The sequence below is a fragment of the Panthera tigris genome, chromosome E2 (assembly GCF_018350195.1).
Source record: "Panthera tigris isolate Pti1 chromosome E2, P.tigris_Pti1_mat1.1, whole genome shotgun sequence".
Classification (NCBI taxonomy): domain Eukaryota; kingdom Metazoa; phylum Chordata; class Mammalia; order Carnivora; family Felidae; genus Panthera; species Panthera tigris.
Window position 1 is genome coordinate 20769090 of NC_056674.1, and position 26856 is coordinate 20795945.

Sequence of the window (26856 nt, forward strand, 5' to 3'; positions counted from 1 at the left end):
TCCTCTCTGTTCATCCATGTTGTCATAAATGGCAAGATTGTTTCTTTTTGAAATCTTTTTAAAGGGCTGAATAATATTCCACTGTATGTACAATTTCTTTGTCCATTCATTTGTTGACGAATGCTTAGGTTGTTTCCATGCCTTGACTGTTGTGAACAACGCTGCAATGCACATGGGGGTGCAGATATTTCTTCAAGACCTGAATTTCAGTTCTTTTGGACATACACCCAGAAGTACGATCATATGGTAGTTCAATTTTTAATTTTTTGATGACACTCCATACTGTTTTCTGTAGTGGCTGCACCATTCTACATTCCCACCAATAGTGTATAAAAGATTTCCAGTTTCTCGACATCCTTGATGACATGTTTTTTCTTGTTCTTCTCCTTCTCTTCTCCCTTCCCTTTCCTTTCTCCTCTCCTCACCCTCCCTCTCCCCTCTCCTCCTCCCTCTACTTCTTCTCCCTCTTCTCCTTCCCTTCCTCCTCCTCCTCCTTCTCCTCCTCCTCCTCCTAATTCCATGTCCTAACAAATGTGGGGTGATAGGTCATTGTATCGATCTTCATTCCCTAGATGATCAGTGATGTTGAGTGCTCCTTCATATTCCTGGTGGCCATTTTTATTCAAGTTTATTCAAGTTCTTTGCCCATTTTTTCGTTCAGTTATTTGTTTTCTTTTCCTTTTTTTTTTTGCCATTGAGTTGTAGTAGATTCTTAAATATTTTCTATATTAACTTCTTACCAGATAGATGGAATTTTTTCTCCTATTCTGTAGGTTGCCTTTTCACTTTGTTGATTGTTTCCTTTGTTGTGCAGAAGCTTTTTAGTCTGATGTAGTCCTACTTGTCTATTTTTGGTTTTGTTACCTGTGCTTTGGGTTTCAAATCCATGAAGTCTTTGCTGAGATCAATGTCAAGAAAATTTTCCCCTATGCTTTTGTCAAGGAGTTTTGCAGTTTCAAATCTTATGTTTGTCTTTCATCCATCTTGAGCTGATTTTTGTGTGTGGTGTAAGAAAGGGGTCGCATTTCATTCTTGTGCATGTGGGCATCCAATTTTCTCAGCACTAATTTGTTACAGAGACTGTCCTTTCCCCCTTGTGTATTCTTGGCATCTTTATCAAAGATCAGTTGACTGTATATGTGTGGGTTTATTTCTGGGCTCTCTATTTTGTTCCATTGGCCTATATAGCTGTCTTGATGTCAGTATCTTATTGTTTTAATTACTGTAGCTTTATGGTATATTTTGAAATCAGGAAGTGTGATGCCTCCAGCATTTACAGGCCATTATCCATACTGAAATAGATGCAGAATTCCTCAACAAAATTCTAGCAAACCAAATTCAGTAGCATAGTAAAAGGATCACATACCATGATCAAGTGGGATTTAATCCTGCAAAATGGGATGGTTTAACATATGCAAATCAATCCAAGTGGTAGATCACATTAACAGAACGAAGGGAAAAATTATATGATCATCTCAATAGATGCCGAAAAAACATTTGACAAATCCATTACCCTTTCATGATAAAAAAACACTTAAGAATTAGGTATGGTAGGAATGTTCTTCAGTGTAATAAAGGCCATACATGTTAAGCCCACAGCTAACATCACACTTAGTGAAAAACTGAAAGCTTTCCCTGTGAGATCAGAAACAAGGCAAAGATTTCTCCTCTTGTCACCTCTATTGAACATAGTACTGAAAAACCTAACCAGAACAAGTAGGCAGTAAATAGAAGGTATCTAAATCAGAAAAGAAGAACTTAAATTGTTCCTGTATGCAGATGACATGGTCTTATATAGAGAGAGTCCTAAAGACTCCACAAAAAACTGTTAGAACTAATAAACAAATTTAGCAAAATTGCGGGGTAAAAAAATAAACATAAAATTAGTTGTAATGCTATACACTAAAAATGAACTATCTAAAAAAGGAAATTAAGAAGACAATTCTGTTTACCGCAACATCAAAGGATAAAATATTTAGAAATAAGGAGGTAAAAGACATACATTGAAAACTATAAAATATCAATGAAGGAAATTAAAGCAGATACAAATAAGTGAAAAGACATTTGTATTCATGGATTGGAAGAATGAATAGTGTTAAAATGTCCACACTATTCAAAGCACATAGATGCAATGCAACCTCTATGAAAATTCCAATAGCATTTTTACAGAGATAGAAAAAAAATCCTAAAATTCATATGGTACCCCATAAGACCCCAAATAGCCAAAGCAATCTTGAGAAAGAAGAACACTAAACTTATATGAACAGAACAGTATATTTTGACCAATAAGGCTTTATTCCAGCATTTGTGAGGACGGTACCAAATTAGGAAACACCTAATTAAAAATTTAACACACCTGTAGGTCATTGGAAAAAGTATGTGATCATATGTAAAAAAGGTATTTGCTCAAGTTCAACATCCAGTCCTGCCAAAAGTTTTGATTAAAATAGAAAAGAGGGAGAATTCATTACAGTAGTGGTTTTTAACCAGGGACAGTTTGGCACTCAGGAGATGTTTAACAATGTCCTGATACATTTTTGATTATAGTGATTTGGGGGGTGGTGCTATTAGGATCTTGTGGGTACAGGTCAGGGTTGCTATTAAAAATGCTACAATGCACAGGAAGCCTCCCTCTCCCTCAACAAAGAATTATCTAGTTCAAAATATCAATAATGCCAAGATTGAGAGATCCTGGTTTACATGATAAAGATAATATGTCTGAAAATTACAGCCTATACCGTACTTAAAATGGAAAACGTGGAGGAATTCTTGTGATAGTAACAAAACAAAGTCTAAGTAATTAGGTTATTATAACCAAAATACTAAAAACAATTGGGAAATAAATGCTGGAATGGCCAAATCCAAACAATTGTTATTTAATGTTGACATTAAAAAACTCAAGAATGTTATCTACTCTTATACCATATAAAGGAGTTCAATAATATGTCCAATTATAAAAAAGATACATAGAAATCAATAGATAGCCAATATTTTAAAGTAGTAACAACAGCCATGAAAAGGGTAAAAACATTCTATTCATATAGATGACACAAAATGTAAATTATCTAAAAGAACCCACACAACTTAAGTAGGCAAGGCACATATGAAAGAAAGAAATAAAAATTTTCTGAGGCTCATGTCAGAAAACTTAAATACAGAGATCTCCTCGAGTTGATTCATAAATAATTCTATTCTGGAACAACTATTAAATTGTATTTTCTTGGGAATTTTGCAAAATAAATGTAAAGTTAATATGGATGAATTAATATACTAGAGCAACCAATACGTATCTATATAGCAAATTAACTTACAAAGCCACAAGGGGCAAAAGTATGATACTGGCTCCAAAATAATAAGTTAAATAAAAGGAGAGAAACAGTGAGTCAAGAAATAAGCCTATCTGTATTAAAAGTTTGTGATTTGATTCATTTTAAGTCAGAGGGGACACATTAAAGAGTGCACAGAGGAATTCATATTATTAAAAAAAAATCTACCAGGACGATGTATCAGTTGTGCACCTTGTGCCCTTGAAAATGTAGCATTGGAAAACATAAAAACAAAAACAAATAGAAATACAAAGATAAAATGACAAGTCTGCAATTAAAGTAGGACAAATCTCACACTTTTTAAAAGAAATGATTCTTTCAAGTAAACAAAAATAATGACGCATAGGGTTTAGATGACATAATGAATAACTAGTACTAACAAACTTACAGAAACCACTCAAATTGATAATATATTAGATGACAAAGGAAACCTCAGCAAGTTAAAACATGTACAGATCTTATCGGCTTCATTCTCTGGCCAAATAAGAAAATAAAAACTAAAGGAGAGATGAAATAAATCTCTATGCTCATAAATATGAGAACACTTATAAAAAGTCTCATGTTAATAAGGAAATAAAAAGTGGAAATTACCAACTATTTAGATATAAGCAATGGGGCATTAAATATTAAAACCTGTGAGATGTGGCCAAAGCAGCCATCAGAGGAAAATTTATGGACTTAAGTGCATAAATTAGAAAATGAGGGAAATTGAAATCAAATGGACCAAGAATAATATTCGGGATCCTAGAAAAATAACAAAAAAAATCAAATCTTCAGAAAATAGAAGGCAATAATAAAGATAAAAACTGACATCAATAAAATAAACAAGAACAACAAAGCCATTAGAATTGATCAATAAAATCTCCTTGAAATTTTATTAAGAAAAAAAGAATATAAATAAACAGCATCATTAATGAGATAAGGAGATTTCATTACAGATACAGAGGAATTAACTTTTATAAGATACTTTATATTAATAACTTTGGAAAAGTAGATGAAATGCATGATTTCATAAAAAATAAGTTACCAAAATTAACTCAAGAAGTCAGAAAACCTAAATATGCTAATTTCTGTTGAAAAGACTTCAAAGCTAGTTAAAGATATACTCTTTTACAGAGAACATCAAACCCAGAGAGTTTTACTATTTAGTTCTACCACATGTTCAAGAAATAGACAATTCTTCTGTTATGAATCAGGAAGATACTCAGCTAATTTTATAAGCCTAGTGTATCTTTGACATTAGAATCCTAATAGAAGCCAATGTATTAAAAAATATTCTTTTATGATAAACAAACAGCCATCCCCTAATATTCTTGTGCATGAGAAATAGAAGAAAACTTCCATTAAGAAGGTACAGATATCTTCTGCAAATCTGTAGCAGTGGTGAAATCATCAGAAATACTTCCATTCAAAACATGAGAAAAACAAGGATTCCTAAATATTCAATATTGCACTGGAGGTCCTGGCCAATGCTATATAATAAGAAAAAATTTAAAAAGCATGTGAATATTGGAAAGGAAGACACAATAATGTCATTTTGGTTTTTTGCAGCCAGGTTCTGCAGGAAGTACAAGGTAATCCTTTGAGAAACCATTAGAACTAGTAAGTAAATACTACAAAGTGGCCTAATACAAATAAATGTATAAAAACCAATTGCTTGTATACACCAGTATAAAAAAGTAATAGAAAAAATTACTCAATTTTCATAGCAATGAAAACTATAAAACTATAAAATATGGAAATAAACATCAGATTATTAAGGTGAATAATAGACCTGAATAAATAGAAAAAATATATTTTATTGTTTTGGATGAGAATGCTTAGTATTGTAAATGCATAGTATTGCCTCCAAATTAATTTATAAATTCAACATTTTTATGGAGCTTGTCAAGCTCATTATAAAATTCATTTGGAAGAGTAAATGTGTGAGAAAAGCCAAGATAATGTAGAAAAGAATGTAATAGGTGTGCTTGCCTTATTAAATATCGAGGCATATTCTAAAGCTGTAATAATTAAAATGCAATGAGATTCGTGCCAAAGATTTAATTAGAACACTGGAGTGAGAGTCCAGAAACAGATCTCTGTAGATACAGGTATTCACTTGTGGAAAAATTGGCATTTCATATTAGTGAGGGGAAAGAATACACTGTTTGTTTGTTTTTTAAAGAAATGCTTTTTTTAAACGTTTATTTATTTTTGAGACAGAGAGAGACAGAGCATGAACGGGGGAGGGGCAGAGAGAGGGAGACACAGAATCTGAAACAGGCTCCAGGCTCTGAGCTGTCAGCACAGAGCCCGAGGCGGGGCTCGAACTCACGGACGGGGAGATCACAACCTGAGCCAAAGTCGGATGCTTAACCGACTGAGCCACCCAGGCGCCCCAAGAATACACTATTTGATAAATTGTGTGGAAAAAATTAATTACTATTTGGAAAAAATAAAATTTGGAAAAAATAAAATTATATTTTTAACATTACACTATTCACTAAATTCCAGATGTACTAAAGACCTAAATGTTACACAAAAACAAAACCTAGAAATGTAGTGAAATAAAAAAATAGTACATAATATGCAAAGGAAAATCTTGTGAATTTGTACAGATAAAATTATGTTTATTTATGTCTTGAGAGAGCACATGTGAGAGAGAGAGGGGGAGAGAGCTAGCCGGGGAGGGGCAAAGAGAGAGGAAGAGAGAAATCTGAAGCAGGCTCCACGCCATCAGCACAGAGCCTGATGCGGGGCTGGAACTCATGAACTGTGAGATCATGGCCTGAATGGAAACCAAGAATTGGATGCTTAACTGACTGAGCCATCCAGGTGCCCCACTGTACATATAAAATTAAAGGCTCATATCAGTCAGTTAAGTGTCAGATTCTTGATTTCAGCTCAGGTTGTGACCTCACTGTTATGAGATTGAGCCCTGCCTTGGGCTCTGCACTGGGTGGGCGGGCATGGAGCCTGCTTAAGATTCTCTCTCCCTCTGCCCCTCTTCTGCATATGTGTGTGTGTGTGTGTGTGTGTGTGTGTGTGTGTCTGTGCATACACCTGCTCTCTCTTTCTCAAAAAAAAAAAAGGCTCTTATATGATAAAAAACACCATAGACAAATGAACAAACATATGCTGGTAGAAAATATTTGCAACAGCCGCTCTGGAAAACAGTGTGGGGATTCCTCAAAAAATTAAAAATAGACCTACCCTATGACCCAGCAGTAGCACTGCTAGGAATTGACCCAAGGGATACAGGAGTGCTGATGCATAGGGGCACTTGTACCCCAATGTTTATAGCAGCACTTTCAACAATAGCCAAATTATGGAAAGAGCCTAAATGTCCATCAACTGATGAATGGATAAAGAAATTGTGGTTTATATACACAATGGAGTACTATGTGGCAATGAGAAAGAATAAAATATGGCCCTTTGTAGCAACGTGGATGGAACTGGAGAGTGTTATGCTAAGTGAAATAAGCCATACAGAGAAAGACAGATACCATATGTGTTCACTCTTATGTGGATCCTGAGAAACTTAACAGGAACCCATGGGGGAGGGGAAGGAAAAAAAAAAGACGTTAGAGTGGGAGAGAGCCAAAGCATAAGAGACTCTTAAAAACTGAGAACAAACTGAGGGCTGATGGGGGGTGGGAGGGAGGGGAGGGTGGGTGATGGGTATTGAGGAGGGCACCTGTTGGGATGAGCACTGGGTATTGTATGGACACCAACTTGACAATAAATTTCATATATTTAAAAAAAAGAAAATATTTGCAACATTTGTAAGACAAAGGATTAATATCCAAAATAAATGTAAAAATTTACAAATCAATAAGGAACAAACCATTAAGCCAAAAGGAAAAACATAAGAAAACACAAATAGACAATTCATAGAAGGGGAACTGAAAAGGAGAGTATAAAAAGTTACTCAGTTTTACTAGTAATAAGGGGCATCCAAAATAATACACAAGGAGATATCGTTTTTCACCCATCATATTGAAAAAAGAATTGACATTATTGACTGAGGGGATGGTATGAAGAACGAAACATTCTCATGCTGTGCTTGAGTATAAATTGGTCCAGATATTTTGAAGGGCAATTTGGCAATATCTGCTGAAATAAAAATGCACAGACCACACGGCCAAGGAAAACCAAGAAAAACACAAAAATGTGTAGGGAATTGTATTAATGATGTTCTTTGTAGCCTTGTCAATGATGAAAGGCTGGAAACAACCAAAATATACATCAATAGAAGAGTTAAATAAACTGTGGTAAATCATACTGTATAACAGTTTTAAGAAACTTGAGGTTGATTTATATGGATTAATATGGAAAGACAACCAGGATATATTGACATTTGAAAAAAATAGGTTACAACTTAATATGTATTGTATGATAGGAAACCCCCAAACTCTTTTTAAAAGAAAATAATGCTGTGCATTTTTTACTGATGTGCATTGCAAGACAGCCTGGTCTCAGGTTTTTTGTTTGTTTGTTTTATTTTTTTTGTTTTGTTTTGTTTTTGTAAAATGGTAAGATGGAGGTAGCATATGTCATGGGCTGTTGGGACGATTATATCAATGAAAACGTCTGAAGCACAGAGCATTGCCTGACATGTTTGGTAAGCACTCCTAGGTGTTAGCTATTTTTATGATGGAAAAATATTCTGGATTTCTATACCTCACACTGATTCTTCTGATTAGAGAATGCAGCTGAGATTGAATGAGTATTTCCTAAATAGTCAAGGAGAAGTTTTGCTTTGTCTGGATTGTTTGATTTTTACCAAAAGGATGTATTATAATATTTCTTGTGGAATTACATGAAGATCAGTGGGGAAAGTAGAAATGGTATTGAGAGAATCATTTAATCATTTGACAAAAAAATAAAGATAGAGCCTTACCATAAAGCTAGATCATCTCAGGTGTATTAAAGATTCTATTGCAAAAATGAAACTACAAAAGAATAGGAACAAAGGCAAATGTTGATTTAATAGTGAGGACAGGCTTTTCAACATGACATCAAAGGTGGAGAACACAAGGGAAAAAAGCTGATGTATTAAAATATAAATTGTTTTTCAAATAACGTTACAAGTGAAATTAAAGTTTAAATAAGTTGTGAAAATAATTTAAAATACACGTGCCAAATGGATAAAGCCATCCTTTATTAGTAGCCTTTACAGATTAATGAGAAATAGAAAAATGATCGAGGAGAATAGACACGCAATTACCAAAATTAGAAATGTAAATGGGCAATAAATACATGTAAAGATTGCTTAGCTTTAGTAGTAATAAAGATATGCAGATTTGAACAGTTTTTTCTTATTGGTTGGCAAAAATTTTTTAAATATTATCAGTGCTGCAGGAAGTTTGGTGAAGTTTCACTCAGTAAGACAATTTGCAATAAGGACTCAATGTCTTAAAAACGAGTATATTCTTTGATCCAGTGATGCATTTCCTAGAAATTAGCCAGGTGGAATAAACATGTGCACACAGATGCATGTATAACGATGTTCATTGTGGTATGGCTTCAATTAGTACAAAATTAAAAACTACTTAAATAGCCAATAATAAACTGTTACATAAACCATGGTACATACAAAGTATGCAATATTACTCAACCATTAAAAATAACGCTGTTGAAGACTATCTATTGGAAATATGTTATGAGTATGTAGGTTTTGAAAAAACAAACAAAAAAACCCCTCTGCATGTGAATACGTATAATGCTAGCCTGTATCTCTATATCTTTATCTCTGTATCTCTATATCTATATATTTATGTATGTGAAATATACAACTAGATAAAAATGTACTACAGTGTTAAAATGTATGATCTCTGGGCAGAGATGACATTTACCATTCTCTCTGCACTTTATATTGATACTTTTGTTTGCTAAATGTCACACCAATACATGAATACATTCTTATAAAAATGAATATGGTACAGGGTTGCCTGGGTGGCTCAGTCGGTTGAGCATCTGACTTCAGCTCAGGTCATGATCTCATGGCTCGTGGGTTCGAGCCGCACGTCGGGCTCTGTGTTGACAGCTCAGAGCCTGGAGCCTGCTTTGGATTGTGTCCCCCTCTCTCTCTGCCCCTCCCTCGCTCATGCTCTGTCTCCCTTTCTCTCAAGAATAAATAAAACATTAAAAAAAATGAATATGGCACAGATAAAGCTGAAGCCCCTCGGACCAATTCCTTGCTCCTCCCCTCCGCCCTCCCCACAGGGATTCATTGTTATCAGCGTGGTGTGCAGCCCGACAAGACTTTTCCTACACATATACATACATATATTTCCTCCACTCGTTTGGCAGTGAAGACATCTTTAAAAAAGTTATTTGTATTTGCTCTGAAAATATTCATTACATTTCGTTCGGTATTTAGAACTAATTGAGATCTCCTTACTATTTGCTTCACGACTCCTTCTCCCACTGTTTCCTGCCACCTTCAGTATTTTTATCAATTGAGATTTTATTCCCAGCTTGTTTAATTTTCTTTCAATTAAATGCCTCAATTATCAATTTTACTGATTTCCTTGAGAGCTATTGTTGACTCCCAATAGTCTTAGAGTCTTCTTTTCTTTTTCTTTTTTTCTCTTCACTGCAATATATCTTCAAATAATTCTTCCAGGAAGGGCTTGTGTCTGACAAACTTTGAATCCTTGAATGACTTAAACAGCTTTTATTTTGCCTGAATGCTTGCCTGATATTTTGGCTGGATATAGAAATGTAAATTCAGTATAATTTTCTCTCAGAAGTTTGATGATACTGCTGTTCACTACTCTGAGTTGCTGGAAAGAAATCAGGTGCCACTGTGATCCTTGTACTTTTGCAGGTAGCATTTTTTTTTTTTTCTGGAAGTTTTTAGCGTTCTTTTACTTGGTTCTCTGAATTTCACAAAATGTGTAATTTTAATTACAATTTTATCCCCTTTTATTCTGCTGAGTAGTTACGGAGCCTTTCTATCTAAATACTTGATGTTTTTCTTCAGGTCTTGGAAATTTTCATGTGTTATTTCTCTGACTTTTGTTTTCTTCCATTCAATTCTCTGCTTCCTCTCTGGAATTAAATAGATTTTAGAACTTTTGGATCTACCTTCCAAGTCTCTATCAATGGCTTCCTTCTTTTTCTTGCTGTCATTTCCCCCCCTGTGTTTTATTCTGGGAATCAGCAGTTCAGTGCATCATTGTGCTCTTCAAATGTTAAAAAAAAAAATTAAAAAAAAAAAGAAATAGCCAATTTCCGAGTTACTCTGAAGATGTTATGGTATGTTGTTCATACTTCGTTTACAGTTGACCTCTACTTGTTCTGTTGACTTAATTTACACTCTTCTTAATTTTCTATTTGTTGCATTTGGTGTCCCTTAGAGATTGGGATAGGTTTCCTCAAATGTTTGGTTGTTTTGGGTAGCCTCAGTATTTCTATAATTAGGATTCTTGGTTAAATGTTTTCCTACTTTTAGATGTGCAGTTTAATGAATTTTGACAAACGTAGACAGTTGAGTGAACGTCCCCGCCATCAATAATATGCCTTGTTCCTGTTACCCCCGAGCTTCCCCTGTGCTCCTTTGCAATCTCTCTGCTCCCCCTACCCTAGCAACCACCAACTCGTTCTCTGTCCCTATAGTTTTACCCTTCCAAAATGTGATATAATGGAATCACACGACATGTATCCTTTAGAGTCTGGCTTTATTCACTAGCCACAAGGCTACCGAGCTTCACGTGTTGTATATGTCAACAGTTTTTCCCTTGGTAAGTCGAATTCCATGTATGGATATGCTGCAATTTGTTAATCTATTCACCAGCTGATGAACATTTGGGTTGTTTCTAAATGTTGGTGACGATGCAAAATCACATGTAGGTTTTTGTGTGTACGTGTGTCATCATTTCTCTTGGGTAAATACCTAGGCAGAGGGTTGCTGGGTCATGTGGTAAAAATATGTTTAATTTTATAAGCAACCGTCAAAATGTTTTCCAAGTGGCTATAACTTAAAAAAAAAAAACCTTTTTATTTTGAGATAATTGTAGATTCACATGCAGTTGTAAAAAATAACAGAGGGAGACCACATGTACTCTGTACCTAGTTTTTCCAATAGTAATATCTTGTAAAACTAGTGTACTTTAACAAGATATTGACATTGAAATAGTCCAAAAGATACATAACAGTTCTACCCTGCAAGGATCTCTCTTCATTGTCACCATAGCCCTAGTCCAGACAATCACTAATCTGTTCTCTGTTTCTATAATTTTGCCATTTAGAGAATTATAGAGTAGAACCATATAATATGTAACCTTTTGAGACTGACTTTTTTTTCACTTAGCTTAATTCCTTGGAGATTTATCAAAATTGTTGCATATAATTGGTATATTACTGCTGAGTAGTATTCTAGGGAATGAATATATCACAGTTTGCTTAATCTTTTATTTATTGAAGGGCATCTGGGCTCTTTCCAGTTTGGGCTATCGCAAACAAGTCTGCTATAAACACCTGTGTACAGGTTTTTTTTTTTTTTTTAATTTTTTTTTCAACGTTTTTTATTTATTTTTGGGACAGAGAGAGACAGAGCATGAACGGGGGAGGGGCAGAGAGAGAGGGAGACACAGAATCGGAAACAGGCTCCAGGCTCCGAGCCATCAGCCCAGAGCCTGACGCGGGGCTCGAACTCACGGACCGCGAGATCGTGACCTGAGCTGAAGTTGGACGCTTAACCGACTGCGCCATCCAGGCGCCCCCTGTGTACAGATTTTTATGTGAACGTAAGTTTTCTTTCTCCGGAACAAATACCTAAGAGTGTAATTGTTGGGTCATATGGTAGTTGCATCTTTAGGTTTTTAAGAAATTGCTAAAGTGTCTGCCAGAGTAGCTTACCATTTTGTATTCCCACCAGCAATGTATGAGTAATTCAATTTCTCTGCCTCCTTACCTGCATTTGATATTATCACTATTTTTTTATTTTGCCCATTCTGATAGATAGTTGTCATGATATCTCATGGTGATTGTTATTTACATTTCCCTTGTGGCTAACATGTTGACTGCATTTTCATGTGCTTATATGACAACTGCATATACTATTCAGTGAATTGTCTCAATGTCCTTTGCCCATTTTCTAATGAAATTATTTGTGTTTTGTACCGTTGAGTTTTGAGAGTTCTTTCTACGTATTAGATACTAGTACTTTGCTGGATATGTAGTTTGAAAATGTTTTCTACCAATGTGTAGCTTGTTTTTTCATTCTCTTCATATGTGTTCTTGCAGGGAAAAAGTTTAAAATTTTTTCTAAGATGACACATGTCACTTTTTCCTTTCATGATCATTCTTTTGGTGCAAAGTCCAAGAACTTCTTGCCTAACCCTAGATTCCCCTAAATTTTCTATTATTGTCTAAAAGTTGTATAGTTTTATCTTTTACATTTAAGTTTGTGATCATTTTTGAGTTATTTTATTTTATTTTTTTAAGTGAGAGGCTTAGATCAGGGCTCGGTTTTTTGCCTATGGAGATTTTCTTGCTTCAGCAGCAGGGAATTGCGGTGTCAAAAATCATTTGCATATATTTGTATGGGTCTATTTTTGGGATCTTTGTTATGTTCTGATCTACCACACTCTATTGAAGCTTTGCTATCAGATAGAGTAATTCCTTATTTATTTTTTTATACTTTCTCTTTTCTTTAACCTTCTTTCTCAAGAAATTTTTTAAGTCTTTCTAACATTTGTGCCTTTCCATATAAACTTTAGAATCAGCTTGTCTATGTCTACAAAATTCCTTGGTGATAGCTTGATAGAAATTCCATTAAACCTATAAATCAGTTGGGAGAGAATTGACATCTTTAGTATCTTGAGTCTTACATCCATGAACGTAGTATGTCTTTCCATGTATTTAGGTATTCTTTTATTCTGTTCATTAGCATTTTGTAATTTTCAGTATATGAAGCATGGACATATTTTGTTACATTCATAACTAAGTGTATCATTTTCCTTGGAGTGATTGTATGTGGTATTGTGTTTTCAATGTTTGTTCTTACATGTTCATTGTTGATATATAAAAATCCCAGTGTTAATCTTTGATTCTGTGATCTTGTTCTAGAAATGTTTTTGTAAAGCACTTGCATTGCATATGTGGATAATCATGTCATTTTCAAATAAAGATGACTTTATTCCTTTCCAATCTGTATGTCTACTATTTTTTTTTTTCATTTCCTTTCACATTGGCTAGAATTCCCAGTATTATGTTCAATTAAGGTGGTAAGGGTGACATTCCTGCCTTTTTCCTCATCTTAGAGTGAAAGCATTCAGTCTTTTGTCACTAAGTTTGATGTTAACTATATAGTGTTTTTGTTTATGTTCTTTGCCAAGTTGAGATAGTTCCTTTCTGTTTCTAACTTGTTGAGAGTTTTTATACTGAAGAGGTTTTATATTTTGTCAAGTGTTTTTTCATTGTCAATTGATATGATTATATAATTTTTCTTCTTCAGCTTGTTGAAATGGTTGATTACACTGATTTTTGAATCGTGAACCCCAACTTTGAATATCTTGATTAAATGTCATTTTTGTCATGGTATATAATTATTTTAATCCATTGTTAGATTCAATTTGTTAATATACTTTTGAGCATTATTGTGTCTAATTTCATGAGAGATATTAGTCTACAATTTTCTTCTCTCTCTCTTTGAACTGTTTCTGTCTGGTTTTGGTATCAGGATAATACTGGCTTTGTAAAATGAGTTTGGAAGTATTCTCTTTTTTTTTTTTTTCTGGAATAGATTGTGTAAAATTTATGTTATCAATGTAAATTGTTTTTTACATCTTTGATAGAACTCTCCAGGGAAACCATCTAGGCCTAGAGATGTTTTTCTTTTTTTCTTCCTTTTTTTATTTTTATTTTTTGAAAGTAAGAGGAATTTAAAGTATAAATTCAAATTCTATAATGTTTTTAGGTCTATTCACATTATATATTTGATTTAATTGAATTTTTATAGTTTATGGTTTTTAAGGAATTGGTCCATTTTTTTCAGTTGTTGAATTTAGGGGAAAAGTCATTAATAGTGGTCCCATGTTGTCCTTTAATAACTCCAGGACTTGAAGGGATATTGTTTCTTTAATTTGTGATATTAATGACTTGTATCTTCACTCTTTTTGTCATTCTTGCTAGAGGTATATTAATTTTATTAATTTTTCAAAGAACCAACTTTTTGCTTCACTGATTTTCTCTGTTGTTTTCCTGTTTCATTTTCATGGACTGCTGCTTTGATATTTATTATTTTTTTTCTTTTGCTTCCTTTGGGTTTATTTTACTCTTCTTTTTCAAATTCTTAAGGCAGAAACTTAGATTTATTGATTTGAGTCATTTCCTCTCTTCTAATGTATGCATTTAGTGCTATAAATTTTCCACTCAGCACTGCTTTGGCTGCAGGTCATATATTTTGACATGTTGTATTTTTGTTTTTGTTCAGTTCTATGTTTTTTATTTATTTATTTATTTATTTATTTTTTTTAATTTTTTTTTTTAACGCTTATTTATTTTTGAGACAGAGAGAGACAGAGCATGAACGGGGGAGGAGCAGAGAGAGAGGGAGACACAGAATCAGAAGCAGGCTCCAGGCTCCGAGCCATCAGCCCAGAGCCCGACGCGGGGCTCGAACTCATGGACCGCGAGATCGTGACCCGAGCTGAAGTCGGACGCTTAACCGACTGAGCCACCCAGGCGCCCCAGTTCTATGTTTTTTAAAGTGTAGTTTTCTTTAAGGCTTCCTCATTGACCTATGGAATATTTAGCAGTATGTTACTTAATTTCCAAATATTTAGAAATTTTCACTTCTTTCTTTTTTTTCTTTCTCTCTTTCTCTGTTTTTCATTTTGTTTTGATTTCTATTTTGATTCTGTTATGATCAGAAAACATACTTTGTATAATCTAAATTGTTGTGTATTTGTTGAGGTTTGTTTTATGGCCCCATTATGTGGTTTATCTTGGTGAATCTTCCATGAGGCCTTAAAAATATGTATTTTCTGCTGTTGTATGTATGTATGTATATATACATATATATATATATACATATATACATATATATATACATTGTATATGTATATATACTTTTGAGCATTATTGTGTCTAATTTCATGAGAGATATTAGTCTACAATTTTCATTGTACAATATACATTGTATATGTATATATATATATTACTCCATGAGAATGTGATGGTTGATTGTGTTGTTCAGATCTTTTCCATCTTTTCCTGTCCAGTAGTTCTATCAGCTGCTGAATACATAATGAAGTTTCTAACTGTAATTGTGTATTTATCTATTTATCTTTTTAGTTCTTTCAATTTTTGTTTTATATATTTGGAACTGTTTTTTGGTGTGCACACTTTTAGGATTATTATGTTTTTTTCTGATGGATGGATCTTTTTATCATTTTATCTCTGTTTGTCTCCAATAATTTTCTTTGCCCTGAAGTTCACTTTATTGGATATTAATATAGCCTCTCCTGGTTTTTAGGGGGTACATGGGTGGCTCAGTGAGTTAAGGGTCTGACTCTTGATTTCACCTCAGATCATGATCTCATGGTTTGTGGGTTTGAGCTCTGTGTTGGGCTCAGTGCTGACAGCGTAGAGCTTGCTTGGGATTCTCTCTCTCTCTGCCCCTTCCCCACTTGCTGCTTGCTCTCTCTCTCTCAAAATAAATAAATAAGCTTTAAAAAAATTTAAAAAAGTATAGCCTCTCCTGTGTTTTAGAAATTAATGTTTTCATGGTATATCTTTTTCTATCATTTTATTTTCAATCTGCTTAAGTCACTGAATTTGAAACGAGTTACTTATAAATGGCATATAGGTGGGTCATCATTTATTTATTCACTCTTCCCAATCTTTGACTTTTAATTGGTTAATTTAAACCATTTACATTGAAGTTAATTGTTGATATGTTAGGGCCTATGCTTGCCATTTTACTTTATTTTGTTTTCTGTTTGTTTCCTATTTCTGTTTTTCCATTCTTACCTCTCTATGGGTTATTTAAACCTTTTTAAAAAATTTAGTGTTGATTTATTTATAGTGTTTTTGAGTATATCATTTTGTATCATTTTTTTAGTTGTTACTTTGGCTATCACAATATTGATACAGACCTATAATGGTCTACTAACATCAATATTTTACCATTTGGAGTAATCTTTTGAGTAGAAACTTTACTTATTTTAGGTCTTCCCTTAAAAAAAATATTGTCTTGGGCAGCAGATAGTGTTGTAGTATTTGTTTCAATCATCACACATGATTTAGAACACTCATGAGAAGGATGGCCTATTGTATTTATCCACATTGTCTAGTCTTTCCATTGTTCTTTTCTCCTTCTAGATGTTCTGATATTTCTTCTTTTGTTGTTTCCTTTCTATGAGAAGAACTTCTTAGACTTTATAGGTAGGTCTGCTAGTGATAAGTTCTTTTAGTTTTCCTTTGAGAATTTCTTTATTTCCCCTTCTTTCCAAAAGGATAATTTTGTCGGGTACAGAATTCTCAGTTGACAATTCTTTTCTTTCTGCCACTTCCTTCTGGCCTCCATGGTTTTAGATGAGAAATCTAATGTCATTTGACTTGATGTTCTCCTAGGTAGTGTGTTTTCTTTTGCTGCTTTCATATTTTCCTTCATCTTTAGTTTCAGAAATTTAATTGTAATGTGTCTTAGTATGGATTTTTTTTTTGGGGGGGGGTTATTCTATTTGCTCACCTTTTTAAATCTGTGAGCTTATATCTTTTGCCAAGGGAGTTTTTGGCCACATTTCTTCCAACACTTCTCAGTCCCATTCGTTTTCCTCTTCTGGGACTCCAGTGGTACAAAGCTTGCATTTTTCCAAGGTCCCAGAAGCTTGGTTTCATTTTTTTCAGTTGGTTTTGTGCCTGCTGTTCAAATTGGGTAAATTCTCTTGGTCAGTCCTCATGTTCATTGGTTTTATTTTTGCTCATCTCCATTCCATATTGAGCTTATCCAGAAGAATTTTTATTTCTATTATTGACTGGAAAAAGTCAACTGAAAAGTTTTATAATTTTCATTTAGTTCTTTTTAATAAGTTGTTTCTTCACTGAGATTTTTCTAATGTTTCATTTGTTTCAAGAGACTGTAAACTTGCAGATTGAACCACTTTTATGACAGTAGAACATCCTTGCCGGTTATCTCCTCCAATATCTGATTTATTTCAGCGTTGGCATGCACGGATTGTCTTTCTTTCATTCAACTTATGATTTTCCTGGTTCTTGATCTGGTGGGTGACTTTCGACTGTATTCTGAACATTTTGGCTATTCCATTAGAAGACTATGGGACTCATTTAAAACTTTCATTTTAGCAGGCAGTTACCCTGTTTAGGCTTGGCATGCAGGCTCTGGCCTACTTTTGTGGGCTGTGGTTCCGATGACAGTCTAATTTTCAGAGCCTATGTGGTGTTATTTTGATCTGCTTGGTTTATCTCCTCCCACAGGGGCTCCCACTATCCCTGCTGCTTCTGTTTGAATGGGAAAAAGCTTCCCCAGGCTGGGACATCTGGTAAATCTTGCTAGGAGAGGATGTGTGCTTGTGTGGCATGTGCCCCTTCCTGTGGGATATGGAAAGGGCCAGATGACTGTTGTGGCAGGGTTTCCTTTGCCAGTGGTGCTCTGAATTCATGGTATCTTTGATCGAGTGAGGGGACTCTCAGGTCCTGTGGGGGAGGGGAGCACTTGTTGGTCTGGGGCTGCATGTGATGGTGTGATATCCCTTGCAAGTGCCCCTGGTTGCATGGTATTTCTGGGCGGGGGGACAGAAGTCTCAAGCCTGGTGTCTCCGTTAATTTTTAATCTTTTTCTGTAGCTTTCCCTATGTATTGTGTGTGGGATGGGGAAGAGCTGGCCCATGTTTCCGGGTGAGGGCTCTGGTCATCCAGGCACTGTTCTGCCTGTCTGGAGTGGGTACTCGTGAACATGACCTCTTCTACAGGCCAATGTCTGTCCAGAGTACTGCTTGACATATTGGCCATGTGTAAGAAACGATTGGGGGTGACTCACTTGGCTTCTGATGTAGTTTTCAAATAGTGGTCTTTAGGTGCCCCAGGGACAACACCCTGCCCCTTGGCCCCAAGCCCAGCATACCCCTGGTGCCTTTGCATCATTTGCTATAGTTCTTTTCTGAGTATGTGTTTTCTTCTATCAGATCCTATCTTCCTTTTATATTTCAGGGAATTTTCATGCCTTCTGATTTACTAAGAATATCCCTTCCTATATCCAGCACAATTTAGAAGAATATATATATTATATGTAAAATACTACATATATATAATATTACATATATATTATATGTTTTTTCTAAATATTTTGAGAGTAGAAGTTTAGTTCATCTTCATAAATCTCTTTGTGATCGCCCATGTTTTCTCAAAATTTTCTAAAATACATGTGCATTACTTTTATAATCAATAAAGCCATTTATATGATTAAAAAATATTTTTTTCACGACTGTGTGTCGAACACTGTTCTGGGGGGTAAGCACTCAGAGGCCTCGTCCTGGGGAGATTACAGGGGAGTGAGAATGTGTGCTTTCTGAAGAAGGGCTTCCGGGCAGTGGAAACCCTATTCACCCTTCTGGGGGTGCTAAGCCAGGCCCCCCAGCTGCAGCGCCGGGTTTAGCTGCCACAAGGGCGTATTCAACTGGGGAAGGTTGCTACAAGTTCTCATAGGAGGGGCGAAGCCTTCCCCTTCTTCAAATTGCCAGTGTGTGCAAAATGCTAACACTACACATTTAAGTGACGTATAGATCAGAACAGAATCATAGCTTGATGACATAAATTAAAGTAATTATATTCATTAGCATGATAAAAAATATGCAAACAAATGTTTATTAAATGCAACCATACATCAACTCCAAAGGCTTTGGCGTTGTTTATGTCTTTGTTGCTCTAGCATTTTGTCAAAGGTGGCCTGTCAGGCTGAACTTAATTGACACTAATGACAGTGGGGGAGGCGGGGCCAGCCCAGAGTATCACTTGGCTCCGTGAGCACTGGAGGTTTGGGAATTTGCTAGCGGGCCTCACTTCCCTTCCCAGGGCTGACCCCAGAAAACGCCCTGGGAAAGGAAGGACAAGTCTCCTTGCGTTTACTGGAGGGAGGGCTGCTCACCTCTTCAGGATATTTGTCACCGGGTGGGCCAGAACATGTTCCCAGAAGGGTAGAGATGCATTTTCTCCTATCAACGTCGGATACGATACTTGCCCCTAAAAAGGTCCCTTTTCGGCAAGATCAGATATGTCTTTCCAACCGGCGGTGACTCTCTGGCAAGTGAAAGCCCTCGCCTGTTCTGGAGCCCCCGGAGATGGGAAACAGGCTCCTGATAGTGGGGCTGTTGTATTTTGTGTTGGGTTCTTGCTGGGGAACCTGGCAGGCTGCTCTGATGAGGTATCTTATTTTTGCCAGAAAGCATGTGAATTATACCCACAAGCACAGTCACAGAAAGAGCCAAGTTCCTTAACTGTGATGCTCAGGCGTGTTGGGACACTGTTTTGGCCCTGAGGGCTGATGTATCACAGGTGTGCTTCTGTGTGGGGCCCCTGCCCGCTGTATACACAGCCAGCAATTATTAGCATTGTTTACTATACCCGGAGTGGTTGTTTAGAAAGAGCTGGGCCGGCTACAGTTGTCTAGTCTGCCTGTCTGTCCACCCATCCGTTGTGTGGAGTGGAAGCCAGGCGGGAGTGAGATGTCAGGAGGGGCGGAGAAAGGAATGTGGAGGAGGAAGGAGCAGGGAGAGGGTCCAGGGCTTTCCACTGGAGCCAGTGGCTGCCCCTTCTCCTTTTTTTTTTCTGCCTCTTCCGTATGCTCCGAGTTCTGGGAAAACCGCGGCCAAGGGTAGGAGGGTCTGGCATGGCTCCGGCGGTTGACAGGCTGGGCTATCATTCAGTGTCATCCATTTTTTGTGATTCCACTTTATCCCCTGATCGGAAGGAAGTGAGCTCTCCCTGTCCCTGGGTGCTGGCCGACTTCAGAGTGTCTTTGTAGCAATGGTGACTTCCTAGGTGTCACCAACGTGGGTCCGCTTGCCTTTTAAAGGGAACGAGATGCTACGGAACACGAAACGTGTCCTCTTGGGATCCACCCCATTCCTGCCCTCACTGCAGGACGGGAAAGGTGAAGATGCTGGGTTTTTGTCGTCAGGGTGAGCGCGGAGCGAGGGGACGACGGTCCGGGTGCCCAGCGAGTGCTGCAGCGCTGGAGGCGGGGAGAGCCCTGTGGTGGCCGCCTGGGCACCTCGGGACGGCTGCTGCAAACCCTTATTTCTTCTTCCCTAAAAAAAAGGGAGCCTGCGTAATTTATTTCTGTGGGGTGGTTTATGCTGGGAGGGAAAGAACAGATGTTAAGAAAACAAAGGAAGGCACACCAGTTTTGTTTCTGAGCCAATGGTGATCAATTCTGTATACTTTACTGCCTTGTCCATGTTTTGGGGATGGATATTTCAGGCCATTTCAATCAAAAGTGGTGCCACTCTAGGCTCTAAACAAAGGCCTAGATTTATTTTTTTTCTGGCAGCACAATCCTCAAAGATTACACTTGCTGCGACATTTTTAGCCACGTCAACATTCCTTAGGAAATACAAATATGGGCATTATTTCATGGAGATGGCACCGGGTAATATAATAAAATGGATTTATTTCATCTTAATTTATTTAAAATGTGCATAGACAGAACTGGGATAAAATCCATGAGATGAAATATCTCGTTTGCATGAATATATTGAAAAATTCAGCCACCTTCTAAGCCAAAAAAAGAGGCAACTTCTTTTTTTCATCCTCAGAATAATAATAAGAATAGGTGCTCTTTTTAAAACAAGAAAATATAACCTTGACAGAGAGAAGTGATTCATGTCCCACGGCCCCTGAGAGGGTGTGAGGGGCGTGTGCAGTCGGCCGCTGATGCTCCGGGGTGAACAGTCGGGGGAGAGTCGAGATTCGCGTGGAGGGTTCGAGCGGGGAAGGCGGACTGATAGGCTGCGTGGGTTTCCTGACGTGCTGGCCGCCAGGGGTGCAGTGGCAGCCACAGCTGCCCCTGCCTCTGGCCTCCGGGGCTCGGATGTGCCCGTCGGTGCAGTGCCCGACAGCAGCGCCTGACGCCTGGCCCTTGGGACCATATGCTTGTCACCCCGCACCGCCCCAGGGCTTCTGTGTCCACTAAACATTCAACGCCCTGAGGGGACCCGTGGAGCAGCAACACGACCCAGGAACCATCTCCACTCTCTGACCTTCAGGCCAGGCAGCAGAAGGTTAGGGCTCAGCTCTGTCTGTCACCTGTGGGCTGTGTGATCTTGAGCAAATGTCTTAACCTCTCTGGGCTCTAGTCTCCTCATCTGCAAAATGCATTTGATAGTGGGACCTCTCACAGTCTAGGAGATCTACATGAAATGATCATCACAAGTACTTAGGGCATGTCTGACTTATCATTAGCATTCAGTGAGTGTTCTAAAATTTTCTTATCAATAGAATGGAAATAATCCAATCTCCCAGGGTAGATTCGTAGCAACTATTACTGTTTGGGATTGATCCTACTATTGTTTGATGTTAATAACTGCTTTTAATCTATCCCTTCTGGGCTTATGAACGCCTTGAAGGGAGGAATGACAAGTGCTTGCCGGAAGTGTTGGCTAATGCCTGTGGGTTGAGATTTGTAGGTTTTCAGTCTAGGGAAGGTTTGTGCCTGGGAGTGCTCCAAGGGGGGCTGACTGGGCCCTGAGGACCAGCTCTTCCGACGGCCAGCACTGGCCAGTGACGAATGACTGGCTGCTTCTGGGAACCTGGGTTTCCCACCTTTACCCTCCACCCCTGAGCACCTGCTCGTCCTTGGACTGACCTGCTGAGGAGTGTGGAGGCCTCCCTGGTGCCCACCTCCCCTCTGCTTGTGGGCAAAACCCTTTATGCCTGGGAGCTGCCCACATCTTGCTGCCTGCGATAAGGTGTAAAGTCGGTACAGGTAGTCAGGCCCTGCCTTCAGATGCCCAGGCTGGGCATAAACACTCTTGGCACAGGGTCCCTCCTTCTCCAACCGTTTGCTCAGGTAAAGGTGAAGCCAGTGGGTTTCTTGGGGAATGACCCTTACCCGTCACCCCCTGCTTACCTTCATGCTGCTAGGTGAGAGCAGGAGGTGGGATCCAGCAGTTACTCGAGGCGTCTGAGCCGGATCTGATGCCCCTTGAACTCCACTGGGCCCGATTCTATTCAGTCTTTATTCCTGGGTCCTCGGGGACTGCCTGGCAGTGAGCTTGCTCTTTCTGACTGAAGAGGGAAGTTTCGAGTGCCTGGTCTACACTGCCAAGGAGCTGCAGAGAGAGTAGCCATCATCCTCGCTCACCTGTGACACGGAGGCAAATCCAGGTGGGATTTGATGGGCTGACCCTGCTGGGAAGCCGGGGTCACTCTTCACTGGGCCCGTCCGATCGCAGAGCCATCCAGGCCGGCACTCTGAGTGTTCACATGGAGAAACCGAGGCCGACAGAGGGTGCGGCCCTGGCCAGGCACGCCTCATGACCAAGGGGGTGGCAGAGCCTTCTGGTCTGCGGGGGGGTGGAAACTAGCAACACTAAGAACAAAGACCAGATCAAAAAAAAAAAAAAAAAGGATAATGTCAACATTTCCCATAGTTTGGAGAATCATTATGCTGTACAGTGTTGGATCTCAGCTCAGTCTGTTTTTGCCGGTTAAGGGCTTGTGCTCTGAGGCAAGGAGACAGCCCTTGCTGAAGGGCAGCTGGGTCCCCTCTGTGCCTTTTCCCACCAACGTCAAACCCAGGAAGGGACAGAAATCCCTTTATTTGTCCCACTGCTCCCTCAAACTGCCTCTGCCTCCCCTGCAGCAGGAAGGAGACCACGGCCAGGAGGCAAAGACAATAAAAAAAGCTGAAGTGCTGACCTTGGCACGTCTCAGGGCCCAGGGAGTCTGTGAAGGGCTCAGGGGATATTTCTGACAGTGAGCGATGTTCACTTTTGGCTGGTGGAGCTCCAGCCTCCAGGCGGGTGTACCTCACTGGGGACTGTTTGGTCCTGTCTCACACACTTGGGTGGGATTCCCTTCTCTTCACCTAGGAGACGGGTCTCCGACGTTCTTCCTGGGGGCATCTCCTGAAGGCTGGGCTTTGTGCCAAAGGCCTTGGTGGGGGTTGCTGATAGCCGGCCTTCCGGGACTACGTCGGCTGGGAAGGGACTTCGGAGGGACCTCTGAGACACCTGACGATGCCTGGGCAGTTCCGTGTGCCTGGAGGTTCTGTTGTGGGTGGCCCTGACTCCTGCTGATCCAACACCTCCCTCTTCTTATCCTTCCTCAGGCATGGGGTCCGCTCTAGGGCGCCACAGCAGGTGTCTGCCTGGTTCTATTGGTCAGGCGGATCTGACTGATCAGACAAGGCCCTGATCACCTGTATTGGTGCATCTGGGGAAACCTCCTGCTGATGCCCGTGATGCTGTTTCCCTGCTGACGTGAGGTCTGAGTGAGGCTGAAGGCTGGGCTGGGCTCTCGATGTGGGGTGATCAGTGGAATATGAAGTCCAGCGGCATAGACTGTCTGGGGTTCTGGATGTGAATTCCATCCAGGTGCACCTTGCATTCTTGGGGTAGCTGCTGCTCATGGGAGGCCTGCTGCTTTGACCTTAGGGAGCATGGGGGTTGCTCCCTAGATATGAGAAGTCACAGCATTGTCAGTCCCAATCAGAGCCACTCCTGGGCTCAGTCTGGCATGTGCTGAGCCCGGGTATAGACTGGGTGACCATATAATTTCTTGTCCAGGCCAGGGCACTCCAGAGAGTGAAAGAGGATGTAATAAAAACTTTGAAAGTGCAAGGATTAAATAGAGACTCTCCCCGTCCAACTGGGACACAAGGTCACCTTGGGAATAGACAGTTCGGGCACAGCTCAATTCTTAATTTGATCGCTTCCCCTGCCCATGTCTTGGGAATTTTGGGATTCTGGAGTCAGCATGAGCACGGAGGGCCTGTGCAAGCAGCTTTGGTCGGCAGGGTATGAATCTGGGCACTTCCTGGACCCACCAATGGCTCGTTCCAGGAGGCGCGGCTCAGCTGTCCAGGGATCCTGGCTTTGGCTGTGTCCGTGAGGGTGGGGTGGTGAGTTGGGAACATGTGCTGTGTTGCTTTTGATTTGCTTCCCTTTAACTAACTGCCTTAAGGGTGGGGTCTCTCTCTCCTCCCTGTAGTACATGGGCTGGGGGCTCAGGCACCCCTAGGTTTTTATCCTAGCTCTGCCACTTACTGTGACTCAGATCAAGTAACTTATCTGAGCTTCTGTCCTCTCAGCCATTAAACAGGGATAGTAACGGACCTAGCAAGGCTGTGGTGGTGGTGGTGGTGGGGGGGTGATCGTAGTAACTGTAACAACACGTGCCTGTATTTGGCACATAACACATGCTCAGTTATTATTTAGGGTAGTGTTGTAAGTCTAGAAGAAGCTGCTCTATTTTGATGCTCGAATAAAATATAACCTATTAGTATTTGTTTTATTTTACATTTAATTTTAACAAAGTTGTGGGCAGTGAAAATATGCATGGTGTATTATGCATGTAGTAATACATATATAATTAAGCAAAACATGAATACGTTATTCACGTATTGGAGGGCATGGCCAAATGTTTTACCGATAGGTTTATGTGACCAGAAGAAGCTTGGGGACCTCCTTCACGATTAGGACAGGACCACCCATCCAGATCAAAATACCTAAAATTACAGGGGACACACTCATGGAACACGAGGAAGCTGTTCCCATTCATTCATTCATTCATTCAACAGATATTTATTGAGCACCTGCCGTGTTCCAAGCACTCGACAAGCACTAGTGAAAGAGATAAATTAGACAGTATACTGGAAGGTGTAAGTGCCGTTTCAGAGAAGCAGAGTGAGGGGAGCTGGGAGCTGGTGTGTGGTGTGGCTTGTGCGTAATTTAAAACGGGGTGGGCAACATGAGCCTTGGGAAGATGACAGTTGAGCAAAGACGGAGGAGGTGAAGGGCTTGTGTCCCTCCTACCCAAGCGCTGGCTCCTTTCTCAAGGCTGATTTCAGTTCCCAGATCCTAATCTCCAACTCCTCCCGAAATTCTTGAACTCTTGTGGGTCAAAGCAGACTTTCATCACCATGTCACATCTAGGAGACCACCAGCACGTGCTGGTAGCACAAAAACAGACTTTAATGAGCATGGGATCTTTTTCTAGTTAAAAAAACAAAACCAACAAACTTCCAACAACCCCGTGTTCTGGGTTTTTGTTCCTTGGATTCAGACAGAGAGCAGAAGGATGAGTGTTGCTGATAGATGCCGGGTCCCGCGTTGCCATCTACCCGCACAGTGGTGGCTTGTTGGCAAAAGAGAGGAGGGGGACCCTCGTCTGGGGAAGCATTTTTGAGGAGTGTGTGTCCTCCTCTGTACATTTGTCCTGGAGGTGACCGATGTTGGGTGGTGTGGCCCTGAGGGGACTGGCTTTAGCATGACTGGCTGTCGTGGCCCCGCCAGTTGTCCGGAGGGGACTGAGGCTCCGCACGGCTTTACCCCCTGCGCAGGGAAGAGCTTGGGATGTAATCTGGAGCTCTGGTGTTTATGTTCACATTTTTACCCTTCTGATTTATTGTGTCTGTGCAATGGGCTTCTAATACCTGTTCTATCTGCTTTCTGAGGTGATTGTGGAGATCAGATATGATGGAGGCTTTATGAAGTGGGATTCATCATAATGAGTCGGCTGTTTCTCTCTCAGTGGCGTTTGCTACGCCCCCGCTTGGTGTCTCTGTCTTGTCCATCCGCCTCTAACCGTCTTGGCTACGCTTTGTCCCTTGTCCTTCACTGAAAAGTCCGAAGCCGTAGGTCACAAATGACCTTGTCTCTGGCACCTCCAACCCGCTACAAAGTACTTGCTCAGGTACCCCTGCCCCCTGCCCCTGCCCCCCACGCCCCACTTCTCTCTTCCTGCCCCTTCTCTTGAAACCCTGCTTGTTCACCTTCGCTCCATTCGCCTGCACAGCCCAGCATGGCCTGGCTGTTCCAGGTTACTTTCTAAACAGGCTGCGTTATCCCCCGTATTTTTAAAAGCCTCATTCCTGACCTCCTATCTTCCCTACTCATTTCTTTATTTTTTTATCCCCTTAAAAAAGGTGGAGGCTTGTGAAAGCTTACAAAGAATTGTGTATACATGCTATCTTCATAGCTTTACCTCCCACTCGCTTTTTTTTTTTAACTCCTGGGAACTGGCTCTGTTCCTGCCCCTCCTGGTGGCCACTATGTTGCCACACTTGGAAACTGTCAGCTGGTGTCTTCTGGTTTCTCCCTCCTTCCCCCCCTCCCTCCCTCCCTCCTCCTCTCCCCTCCCTCCTCCTCTGAGCTCTGGATCCCCATCTCCAACTGCTTCTTTGGAAGCTCTCTTCAGACAGCCCGGCATCTCCATGTAACATGTCCGATACTGAAACTCTAAATCTTTCTTCCCAGTCTCCCCCATCTCAGCAAGTGACACATGTCTCCACCCCGTTGCTCACTTCCCAAACCTGGGTGTTACCCTTTGTTGTTTTGTGATTGCGTTTGTG